The sequence below is a fragment of the Cricetulus griseus genome, chromosome 4, assembly GCF_003668045.3.
Source record: "Cricetulus griseus strain 17A/GY chromosome 4, alternate assembly CriGri-PICRH-1.0, whole genome shotgun sequence".
Lineage (NCBI taxonomy): Eukaryota > Metazoa > Chordata > Mammalia > Rodentia > Cricetidae > Cricetulus > Cricetulus griseus.
This window is the reverse complement of record NC_048597.1, coordinates 126280553-126293478: the sequence shown is the minus strand read 5'-3', so window position 1 is coordinate 126293478 and position 12926 is coordinate 126280553. Positions and strand designations below refer to the sequence as shown.

Below are 12926 nucleotides of genomic sequence, written 5' to 3'. Positions count from 1 at the left end.
TCCAAAATACTGAGAATACAAGCAGTCACTACTGCACCCAATGGCACAAGAATGCAAATTAAAATGAATCCTATGCTATTTAAATACATTGACTTTCTCCTTTCTGGCTTAGTGGAATTCTGATCTCATGTAACAGAGAGGAAAGTTATCAATGGTTTTGGGAAACTAATGATGCAGTGCTTTTAGCAAATGAGGAACGGTGATGGGAGTTGGCAAAAGAGAACAAAGTCTCTTCCTGCTCTGTGATCTGTACATTCTTGCATTTAAAAAATATTTCATTCAAAAGCTTTCCTTCAGTTGTCCTACTATCACCTTTTTTCTGTGAAATAGTAGCACATATGTAGTAGCACATAAGATCACTTCATTAATTTTTCTTCAGCATGCTCATCTGTGCTTCAAAGATGATTGTAGACAGGAATTTTAATGTGCAAACATAGTATGTTAAAAAAGGAAAAATGAATAAAGGAAAAGTGAATTTTTAATGGGCTTGCCAATATATAACTAAATTTAGTATGAACAGAAACAAATTCAGAAAAATAAGTAGAAACAGAAGGAGGATTCTTACAAAAACAATCAAGCAATGCAAATAAACTTTGGAAGGTATTATACAACTCTTCTCCAAGACACAAAATCGGATAGAATTCTCTATTGTAAAAGACAAGCAGGGTCTAGATAAATACAATGTCAACTAAATAGATGTTCTCACTCTGTACAAAGTATTTGGGTTTCCTATGTTATGCAATAATTTGGATTTCACCTGGTACACTGTGCACATGGTACATCATGGAACATACAATTATCTTTAAGATATACCTCAAGGACAACAATTAAGCTCCAGAGATGTCTGTGTAAGCAGCATGGGAGTGCTTACATTGGCCAAGTAAAGACTTTCTGCCAATACCTAGGACATATTTCAGATTCTTTTCAGGAACAGATTTGATCAGATATAGCATTGCATTTTCATGGCCTAGATAGGAAAGTTGGTTTCTGAGAGGCCAACACTATTTCCCCCTTCTGTCTTCAGTTTTCCTATGTATTATTAATAAAAGAGTTTTATTTGGAAGCTGCCAAGACCATTTATCAAGGAGAAGTTTAAGGCAGCCTTTGTTTTGATTTGTGAAATGACTTCTCTTGATGTAAATATGCATTCATTTACACACCGATCCCTTCCTGGTCATTGCCTTCTTTCTGGGAATTGCAGCTAGTGATAGTTAATAATATTTCTTTGTTGTCAATATTTTCAGAAATAGACTACAATGATAGCATTTAATAGTTTTGCAGAGCTTTCTACCTGCTGTCATTCCCTGATGTCAGACCCCATATTATATGTCTTCAGGTTGCTTCAGAAGGTGAAGTAGAGGTTGAGAGGGAAGCTTTTAATTTCCAGTTGGCTGCAACACTCTGAAAGTACCAGTAACCCTTATAATTTTTTTTTTGCATAAAGCCCTTAGCACTCTGGAGAGATGAAAGCCATGCAGATGCTTTCAAAGGCAAAGATCCACAAATAACAAAAGTTGAGTATTCAGTCACTATGCCATAAATAAAGGTTGTGCAAGAGCCACGTGTAGAAATTCACATGAGTGTTCATATCTGTAAAGCAAATGATGTAGATCTGTGCTGTGCTTTATCTGGGATTAAAGAGCCACCTTGACAAATAGGGGTGAGGGCATTGCTGTCGGTTTTTGAAACATCTGATTTCCTCTTGTCTCCTGGAAGCTGATGATTCCTCAGTCTTATTATGACTGGAAGGCAGGTTGTCTCCTGTGGTAATCACAACAAGTCCTTTCTAAAACTACAACATTATTCAGGGGTTCTTTAGCATTCTCACTTGCACAGTAAAGAGAAATCAAGATTACGCATGTATTGATAGTTGTCGATCAGCATGTCTTACAATAGTAGATTTACCTGTATTACTAAGTAGGCCCCATGCAATAAGAGGAAGGAAAAGATGTTTTGGAGGTTAGAGTCCATAAATAGAATGGAACGGATCCAACCAACTTTGCTTGCTTTAAATATCAAGAATTAAAGGAAACACAGATTTCCACTTCTAATACTTGAAAAGTAAAAGAACTGAGACTTTCCCCAAGTGTCCTGAAGAGACTGCCACTCTCCAAACCCCTTGAATTTAGTGTGCTGAAATTTCTGTTGGATCTCTGACCTCCATAACTGTAAGATCATATAGGTCTGTATCATTTTAAGTTGTGAGGCATGCGATGTGTTGTTATAGCAGTAATAGAAAATGAATCCCCCATTTGATCTACCTTGGCAGCTTCAGCTACATGAACCTGCTTGCTGTGTGTCTTATTTATTTATGGTTCAACTGTGTTCTCCTGGAGTTTTCATGTCTAAGAACCTAATCCAAAAACAATAGTCTGTCTAAAGACAACAGCAACTGTGTGCATCTGTCATGCTTGTCATTGTTGATTTCCTATATTACAACATGTGAGGGATTGCTAAGTGTCTTCTAGCAGATTATCTTATTTAATTGATATAAGTTTGACCTCCCTGATAATATCTTCCTAATTTCCTCCACAAAAGCTACAGACTCCTTTATTATATTATGGATTTCTATTACCAATGCAGCAACAACTTATGTTGTTTAATTGATTCCTTAATATTTCCCAATTTTCTTATTTATTTATTTATTTATTGGCTTTTTCTTTTTTTTCTTTTTTTATTAGAAAGGAAATTATTTTATATGTCAATCCCAGGTCCCTCTCCCTCCCACCCTTCCCTTCCCCCCAAATAACACCCTACCTATCCTATACCCATTCTGCTCCCCAGGGAGGGTGAGGCCTTCCATAGGGGTCTTCAAAATCTGCCATATTCTTTGGGAAAGTGCCTAGGCCAACCCCCTTGTGTCTATACTTAGGGAGTATCCCTCCATGTGGGATGGCTCCTAAAGTCCATTCCTATGGTAGTGATAAGTACTGATCCACTATAAGAGTCCCCATAGATTTCCAAGGTCTCCTCACTGACACCCAGGTTCAGGGGGTCTGGATCAGTCCCATCCTGGTTTACCAGCTATCAATCTGGGGGCCAAGAGGTTTTCCTTGATCAGGTCAGCTGTTTCTATGGGTTTCACTAGCCTAGTATGGACCCCTTTGCTTAACACTCCTCCTTCTCTGCATCTGGATTTCAGTTCAGTTTATAGTTTAACTGTGGTGTCTGTTTCTACTTCCACCAGCTGCTGGATGAAGGCTGTATGATGGCATATGAATTAGCCATCAACCTTATTATCAGGAGAGGACATTTAAGGTAGCCTCTCCTCTGTTGCTTACATTGTTAGTTGGTATCATCTTTGTAGCTCTCCAGACATTTGCCTAGTGTCTGATTTCTCTTTGAACTTATAATGTCTCCCTCTATTATATTATCTCTTATCTTGCTCTCTTCTGTTCTTTCCCCAACTCAAACTCCATGTACCATCATGTCTTCCTCACCCCTCTTCTTCTCCCATTCTCATTCTCCTAATTCCCTCTCCCTCCCTCCCCATGCTCCCAATTTGCTCAAGAATAGATCTTGTCCTATTCGCCTTCTCCTGGAGACCATGTATGTCTCTCTTAGGGCCCTCTTTGTTTACCAGCCTCTCTTGCCACCTGGGCTACAGGCTGGCAATCCTTTACTTTATGTCCAAAATCCACATATAAGTGAGAACATACAATGCCTGTCTTTTTGTGACTGGGTTACCTCTCTCAGAATGGTTTCTTCTAGTTCCATCCACTTGCCTGCGAATTTCAAGATTCCATTGCTTATTTTTCCCTGCTGAGTAGTACTCCATTGTGTAAATGTACTGCATTTTCTCTATCCATTCTTCAGTTGAGGGGCATCTAGGCTGTTTCCAGGTTCTGACTATTATAAGTAATGCTGTTATGAACTCTGACAGAGGGCTAATCTCCAGAATTTACAAAGAACTCATGAAGCTAGTCTCCAAAACACCAAATAATCCAATTAAAAAGTGGGATACAGAACTAAATAGAGAATTCTCAATAGAGGAATCTAAAATGGCTGAAAGACACATAAGAAAGTGTCCAACATCCTTAGCCATTAGGGAAATGCAAATTAAAACAACTCTGAGATACCATCTTACTCCTGTCATAATGGCTAAAATCAAAAACACCAAGGAAAATTTATGCTGGAGAGGATGTGGAGAAAGGGGAACACTCCTCCACTGCTGGTGGGAGTGCCAACTCATACAGCCACTTTGGAAATCTGTATGGTGTTTCTTCAGGAACATGGGAATCAGTCTACCACAAGATCCAGCAATTCCACTCTTAGGCATATACCCAAAAGAAGCACATTCCTACAACAAGGACAACTGTCCATTTTTCTCCATTAGAGGTAATTATGTACTTGCCTACAAATTTATTTCTTTTAAAATATCATTTCAAAGTTTTTACTTGTGTGTGTCTGCATCTGCATCAGTGTGTATATACATGTGCATACAGCTGCTCAGAGAGAGGCCAGAAGAGGGCAGTGGATTTCTCTGAGTCTGGAGTTATTGCAAGTTTTGAAATGCCAATCTTGGGAGCTAGGAACCAAACTCCAGTTGGCTCTTTCAGCTGCCGTTGTTCTTTTCCATTTCACCATCTATAAAACCCCCTTTATCTGTATTTCTTTGGTGTTTACTCTCCCAGTCACTTGCAAACACTAATACTAGCATCAAAAGAGCAGAAAGACAGTTGAATATGTTGATCTAGTGATGCTTTATTACACTGTAAATCCCTGGGTCTCCAAATCTTTATGGATAATGCACAGCAAGGTGTCCGTACACTCATGCTTAGAAACATTGTCTAGGGTATTGCAAGAAGGATAAATGTGCCCTGTGAATTCCTCCCTTTGGTGGCTCTTAACATTGTTACCTAGAAATGACACAAGCAACACATAATTCATTGGGTAAAATAAAATGTGAATGACCAAACCTGTACTCAACAAGAAAAGTACATACATGCTCCTATTCATGGAAATAGAAAACATCTACTAATAACAAAGTATTATTCTCAATGAAGTAGACCTTTGAAGAGGGTTTATGAAGTCTGAATGTCTATAACACATGTTTTGGTTGTGCTGTAAGTAGTCCAGTGGGAGATACAGCAAGAACTGTGTGACTAAAAGGTCCTTATGTGAAGAATTGAGCACCTGTGTTTGGAATCTGACACTGAGCCTGCAGAAGCAAAAAGAGAAAGGACTATAGAATTTTATGAAGAGTCTGCATGTCAGCTTAGGAAATATATGAGAGACTTTAAAAGATTACTAGAGAAAGTTAGCAGTGAGTCCAGGGTTGTGTCCTTTTACAGATATTTGATACAAAGAGACAGCTTGTATGCAAGGACCTCTGGAACCAACTACTGTTTGTTTAGACTTATTATGTTCAGATTCAGGGTGGCAAACAGAGACCATCTGCATTTACCTTTATGCATATCCATGGATGTTACTTCATTTCTGCAACTATTACAATATCCCAGGTTCCCTGCAAAGCAAGAAGGCAAAGAATAAGACTGTGTAGAACAACTGGATAATGGAAAATAAAACTGGCAAAAGGAGTTTTCTAGAATAATCTAATGGAAATAAAATACCTATAGAAGCTTGTGAAAATTCATAATTAAAAATTCACACACCCAGGAATACAAAGATTACATTAAAACAAAAGCACAAAAGTATTGATATAAGCACCAAACAAACAAAACAAATTTCAACCCAAAAGAATAAACAGCCAGAACTGCATACTCCCCAGTAATCTATGTGTCCTGGAGAAGAGCAGGTGGCTTGGTTTGTGTTGAAACATGAAAATGAAGCAGAAAATAACACGTGACAAGGCACAGGAATACAACATATTGACCATCCCTTTCCCAGGGTCCTCATTCCCAAGACTATACTCAGTTTCTCATTCCTAATATCATGTACACAATGAAGTTTTTAAAGCTTATTGTTATTTTATGACAAACTTATAAAAACTATAGTGATGTAAAAAATATTATTATTATTTTGCCAAAAATATATCAGTACGGTAAAATTTAAAGACATCAATTTGATTTAATTACTGTAGTATGGTAGTGTGGAAACTATTTGTTGTGCATGTGCCTGCTACCAGAAACTTGTGACCCATTCAAATTTATCCATATAGTGATTTCTTCAAGGCAATTTCTGGCTGCATGCAACTAGAATATTCAATGAAAATTACTGTAAGTGATTTTGGCTTTATTATTTGTTCATAGAGTGGTATTCTGAGGATGTATTTTTCTTGTTTCTTACACATTTCTGAATAACCATTTCCTTAAATCTCAAGGAAAACCACTTTAAAACTCTCTTTTCTTCTGAAACATTTTATTTTCATACAAGCATTGTTTTGCACAAAAGCCATGGCATTACAAAGCAGAGAGACATTGGTAGTGCTTAGTCACATGGTCTTGAATCAGCTCCATAAGGAGACTCTTGGGCCCATCAATGACTGGAACTTTTTCCTACGAGTAAGCTTTGTGTGTTTGGGCAACTCTTTGTGATGGTTTGTTCACAAGCAATTGTAAAAATACTGGAGATTGGAACCTTAGAAAAGGAGTATCTTTTGCTCACAGGGGAGTGAAATAAGCAATTCAATATGAGGTCCTAGAAGGAAAATACAATAGAAAGACCAGAGAGTCACAGATATTGGTATGTCAGGGTCTTTTTATTCTGAACTGTAGATTTTAGGAAATTATTTTTAAATGACATAGAAAAATTTCATAGGTGTGTATATGTGTGCCATGTATATGCCTGTGTGTGTGTGTGTGTGTGTGTATTTGTGTTCCTCTGTGTCTCCCTGAAACAAATGGTCTAAAATCTTGAATGATATAATTTAAGAGAACAAAATGTTAATTAGTTATATGTAAATATTCTGTTCTATTTAAGTTTTAATATTTGCCAATTACTTTCCACTCAATACTGCATAAGGAGAAATGCCTTCTTTGTAGAAATAAGGCAATACAAGGCCCTAAGAGAGCTGTTATGATAAGTAATTAAAATAATATTATTTAAGTAGTTACTGTGTTATATACCCGATACTTAATGAACATACTTTGGGTTTTAGCGTCATTATGCTTCTGTTGTAATCAAATGTAACTTGAAGGCATTTCAGTCTTACAGGGACTGTAAGGAGGCTCATGCTGAGAACAACCCTGCATGCAGGCCTAACCCTTACTAGCTTTGGCTTCATTTGACTAGTTAAAGAAGGTTTCCTTATTACAACATATTTCTTTGCATTTTCTAAGAATGTTGCATCATTTTTATATAAGCACAGCACAGATATTAACTTTAAGAAATTAATAGTATTCAAATGACTTTTATCCAACCTATGAGCTGTGTTTCAGTGTTTCCTTGAATGAATACCTTCAGCATTTTTTTGTCACAGTACATTTTAGAGGTATTTTACCAAATTATGTTTTATATTTTTATGATTGGTTTTATCTTTACATATGTCTGTGGGTGGGTCTGTTTTCGGGACATAGTCTGTGTTTGGGGAAGCTGGAAGGGGGCATGTGATCTATAAGAGCTGGAGTTACAGGCACTTGTGACCCACTGGAACTTGGTGCTGAGAACAAATTTAGTTTCTCTTCAAGAGCTGCAGATATTCTTAACTACTGAGCTATCTCTTCAGCACATAGTTTTTAATTTGTAGACTCTTCAAATTCTGGAACATTATTACCATGGTGTTGGCTCTTTTTATGACATTGACATTTTAAAAACTATAATTGCGTTTTATTTTTAATTACTGATGTTTCACAATTCTGTGATGTTTCTTCTACATTATTAGATTTGCAATATATATTTTTTGACTGGCATAACACCGGGAAAGTGTTGCTTGTTTCTTAGAAAATTATATTGGCTGTAACACATGCGTTCATTGGCTGTAATTCTGATATCTGGTTTGTTCACTGTACAATTTCCTATTTTTCATCTAACAACTAATAGAGACATTGTATAGAGATACACTTAAACCACTCTTGGGTTCTTTGTCAATTGAGAGAACCTCCAACTTACCATCCACTGTCAACAAAATTCACTTGCAAATGAATGAAAAGATATGTTGTATTAATTGATTATTTATTCATTGTGAAACAGAGATGATGCTGCAGCCCTCAATACAAAATATGTGTTCTCAGAGAGAACAACAGAAAGGGCTAGGTTGTACAGAGTTCCATTTCAGATACTAAAGTTAGTATGCTCATGATCCTTCATGCTGGAAACCCTGTCTAGCACACAAATTATATAAACATTAATAATAAACTGTAAACCTAAACTTTTGATGTAATTCATGTTGTTTTATAATTATGGTGTAGCACTGTGAAAATATTATGCAAGTAAACAGTCTAGACAGTCATTTATGCCTAACAAAATATTGCAACACTGTCCCTGTAGGAGGCTGTCTTGAGTTTGATCAGTTGCTGTGAAAGACAGTATCAGAAAAAAGAATATCAGCAATTTTAAAGGAAAAACAAATTCTATGGCAGAACCTATTTTGTATTTCTTTTTCATTTTAAATTATTCATTTTACATACTTACCACAGTTTCCCATCACTCCCCTTCTCCCACACCACCCACTTTCCCTGTCCACCCCCTATCCACTACTCAGAAAGGGTAAGGCTTCCCATCAGGAATCAACAAAGCCAGACATATGAAGTCGAGGCAAGAGCAAGCCCTTCCCTTCTGCCATCAAAGCTGAGCAAGGCATCCCACCATGGGGAATGGACTCCAAAAAGCCAGCGCAAGTACCAAAGGTAAACCCTGGTCCCACTGTCAGTAGCCTCACAAACAGACCAAACCACACAACTGTCGCCCACATTCAGTGGGCCTAGGTTGGTTCTATGCAGGATCCTCAGCTATTGGTCCAGAGTGTGTGAACTCCCACTAGCTTAGGTCTGTTGTCTCTGTCGGTTCCTCTGTCATGATCTTATATCCCCTTGCTCAATCTTTAACTAAACTCCTGGAGCTCAGTCTAGTCCTTTGCTGTGGATCCCTGCATCTGCTTCCACCAGTTACTGGGTGAAGGTTCCATAATGACAATTAGGGTAGTCACCCTCTCCACTATTGCTAAGAGTATCAGCTGGGGTCATCCTTGTGGATTCCTGGGAATTTTTCTGGCATCAGGTTCCTCTTCAAACCCATAATGGACCCCACTATCAAGATATAACTTTCATTGTTCTCTCTCTCTATCCCTCCACCAACTCAACTATCCCATTCTCATGTTCTCATTCCCCATTGCCTCTGATCTACCCACTCCCCACCCACAGCTTACCCAGGAGGTCTTATGTATTTGTCCTTACTAGGGAGATCCATGTGTCCTTCTTAGGGTCCTCCTTGTTACCTAGATTCTCTGGGCCTATGGATTGCAGCCTGGTTATCCATTGCTTTACATCTAATATCCATTTATGAGTGAGTACATAGCGTGTTTATCTTTCTAGGTCTGGGTTACCTGACTCAGGGTGATTTTTTTTATCTCTGTCCATTTGCCTGCAAATTTCATGATGTAATTTTATTTCTAATAATAGTTTTTGAGAGGTTGCAATGGGCCTTTGCCTTACTGAATTTTTTTCAGTTTCATGAGGTCCTTGGATGGGGGGATATCCTTCTGTATATATGTTTTTCTTATTGGTTGATAAATAAAACACGGTTTGGCCAAAGAGGCAGGAAGATAGGTTGGACTAAGAGACAATGAGAATTCTGAGAAAGATAGGCAGAGGGAGCCCACCAGAAGAGTTGTCATGTAGACTACACAGAAGTAACAGGTCTGGGCATTCTCCAGTAAGACAAGACCACATACAAATACATAGATTTATAGAAATGGTTTAATAATTAAGTCAGAGCTAGCAATCAGAAGCCCTAGCCATCAGCCATCAGTTTAACAATTAATATAGCATCTCTGTGTTTATTTGTGCTGAAGCAGTGGTGGAAACTGGTGGGACAAAGGGAACCTCCAGCAATAGTCCCATTTATTGATTGTCAGTCTTAGTGTCTTTGTTATTGGTGTTCTGTTCAGGACACTGTCTCCTGTGCTAATGAGTTCAAGGCTATTCTTCAATTTCTCTTCTATCAGGTTCAGTGTATCTGTATTTATATTAAAGTCTTTGATCCACTTCAACTTGAATTTTGTGCAGGGTGATATAGATCTATTTGAATTCTTCTATATGCCAACAACCAGTTATAACGGCACATTTCTTGAAGATGCTTTCTTTTTTTCATGTATAGTTTTGACTTCTTTGTCAAAAATTAAGTGTCCATAGTTGTCTGGATTTATGTTCAGTTCTTTCATTTGATTCCATTGATCAAGGAATCTGTTTTTATGGCCAATCCCACATTACTATAATTCTGTAATATATCTTGAGATAAGGGATGGTGATACTTCTGGCAGTTCCTTTATTGTACAGGACTGATATCCTGGGTTTTATGTTTTTCCATATGAAGTTGAGTATTGTTCTTTGAATCTCTATAAAGAATTTTATAAGATAGTTTATGGCTAATTTGAAGAGGATTGTTTCTGTGATTTTTTTTCCATTTGGGTATAAGACAGCTACTTTTTAAAAATTTAATCTTGTATCCAGTTACTTCGCTAAAAGTGTTTATCAGTTGTGGGAGTTCCCTGAAAGAATTTTTAGAGTTAATTATGTATACTGTCATATCATCTGCAAATATCAATACTTTGACTTCTTTCTTTCTAGTATGTATCCCCTTGATCTCTTTTAGTTGTCCAATTGCTCTAGCTAAAAGTTCAAATGCTATACTGAATAGATATGTAGAGAGTAGACATACTTGTTCCTGATTTTAGTGGAATTGCTTTGAATCCTTTCAACTTGATGTTGGCTGTTGGCTTTTTCTGTATTTCTTTTATTATATTTAGGTATATTCCTTGTACCCCTGATCTCTCCAAGACTTTTATCATGAAGGGGTGTTGGATTGTGTCAAAAGTTTCTTTTTAAGCATCAAATAAGATGGTGATGTGCTATTCTTTTCTTTCAGTTTGCTTATATAGTGCATATTTGCAGTTTGCTTATATAGTGCAGTTTGCTTATATCAGCAGATTTTCATATATTGAACCATTCCTGCATCTGTGGAAGCCTACTAGATCATAGTGGATCATTTCTTTAATGTGTTATTGGATTCAGCTTGTCAGTATTTCATTGAGTATTTTTTAGATTATTTGTAATTTAAATTAGAAACAATCTTATTTTACATATCAATCTCAGTTCCCTCTCCCTCCCTCTCTCCCATCCCTCCCAACCACCATCTAATCCCCCTTCTGCTCCCCAGGGAGGGTGAGGCCTTCCATTGGGGGGGGGATCATCAAAGTCTTTCACAATATTTTGCACAGGGCCTAAGCCCTCCCCCATGTTTCTAGGCTAAGAGAGAATCCTCTACGGGGAATGGGCACTCAAATCCATTTGTACACTAGGGATAAATACTGTTTCACTACCAAAGGCCCCATAGACTGTGCAGGCCTCCTAACTGACACTCACATTCAGAGGGGCCTGGTCATATGCTGGTTCCCTAGCTGTGAGTCTGGAGACCATGAGTTCCCCTTGTTCAGGTCAGCTATTTCTGTGGGTTTCTTCAGCCTGGTCTTGACCCCTTTGCTCATCACGTTTTACTCTGCACTGGATTCTAGTAATTCAGCTCAGTGCTCAGCTTTGAATCTCTACTTCCACTTCTATCAGCTACTAGATGAAGGCTCTAGGCTAGCATATAAAGTAGTTATCAATCTCATTATAGGGGAAAGGTATTTAAGGTAGCCTCTCCACTATTGCTTAGATTCCTAGTTGGAGTCATCCTTGTAGATTTCTGGACATTTCCCTAGTGTCCAGATTCTCTTTAAACCTATAATGGCTCCCTCTATTAAGTATCTCTTTTCTTGCTCTCCTCTATTCTCCTAAAGTGGAAAATTACCACTATGGAGCCAGATAGAAATATAGGGGTATTTAATAGGGAAAATCCTTACTTACAGAGCAGCCTAGCCAGCCGGCATGACAGCAGTCTGTACAGCAAGCCGGAAAGAAAACTGAAAGTGAAACTGAAAGCGAAACCCAGCCACCTGAAACTCTCACTCTACATCACCCTGACCACGCCCTTGCAGGAGTGGTCAGACACAGATGCACCTGTAGTCAGCCCTATTAGGCATGGCTACTGCTTCCCCTACAATTCCCCTTTTAGTCTAAAAGTGGATTAAGACTTAACAGTGTAAAGTATCCAAAATTAACAATCATAAAGGTGAAATATAAGAAGATACAACAATTTGCTTATGTCACATCATAGCTATCTATTTTAACTAAATCCTAAAGTCATCTGAAAGAGGTGTTCAAGCCTGAACACCTCCTTCCAATCCCAACAATAAACAATAGGAAGCTATCCCTAACTAGGTATATACACTATTCTAAGTGACAACAACGGGGGAAAGGGGACATAGCATTCTCCAAGTTACTTCCTGCTGAAATGGGATGATGACAGCCTTGTGGGGTAGGAAAAAATGTTAGTATAGTAAAAGTCTTGAATGGATTGTATCTAGTCCATGTTAGATGAGATTTGCTTGATTGAAGATCTCGCCTGAAATCCTCAACTTGATTGAAATCAGTACCTGAAGCTTTGGCCGGAGTGTCAGTTGAAATGGAGCAAGTTGGATCCAGTGCAGTCAAGGATGTGTGGCCCATTTTCTTTCCAGAGTGTCCAGGGATCGCTGTCAGGCAGGTCTTCATTGGCTGTGTGGGACTCAAACATAAACAGTTAGCAGAGAAATGTTTACTTGTGTATGTACACGTGTTGGGGAAGGCAACCTTGGGAACATAACAATTATGAGAGGGTGTACACCTTGAAAGAAAGAGCCAAGAAAGACAGATAGTCCCCAAATTCTTCTTTTATTCTGTATTACATCAATTGGCTTCTTGATACAATACAGAAACTCTAAAGTTTAG

At 38.0% G+C, this 12926-nt stretch overlaps 1 long non-coding RNA gene across 1 annotated transcript in view; it reads right to left on the bottom strand.

Moving 5' to 3' along the window:
- The window catches only part of LOC103162843, a 36983-nt gene extending 24985 nt beyond the window's left edge, over nt 1–11998 (bottom strand). The window contains exons 1-2 of the long non-coding RNA XR_003485223.2: nt 11964–11998; nt 5408–5467 (exon numbers count right to left, since the gene is read on the bottom strand). This is a non-coding gene — a long non-coding RNA (uncharacterized LOC103162843). The remainder of the gene's footprint in view (nt 1–5407; nt 5468–11963) is intronic.
- Nucleotides 11999–12926: the final 928 nt, after the last annotated feature.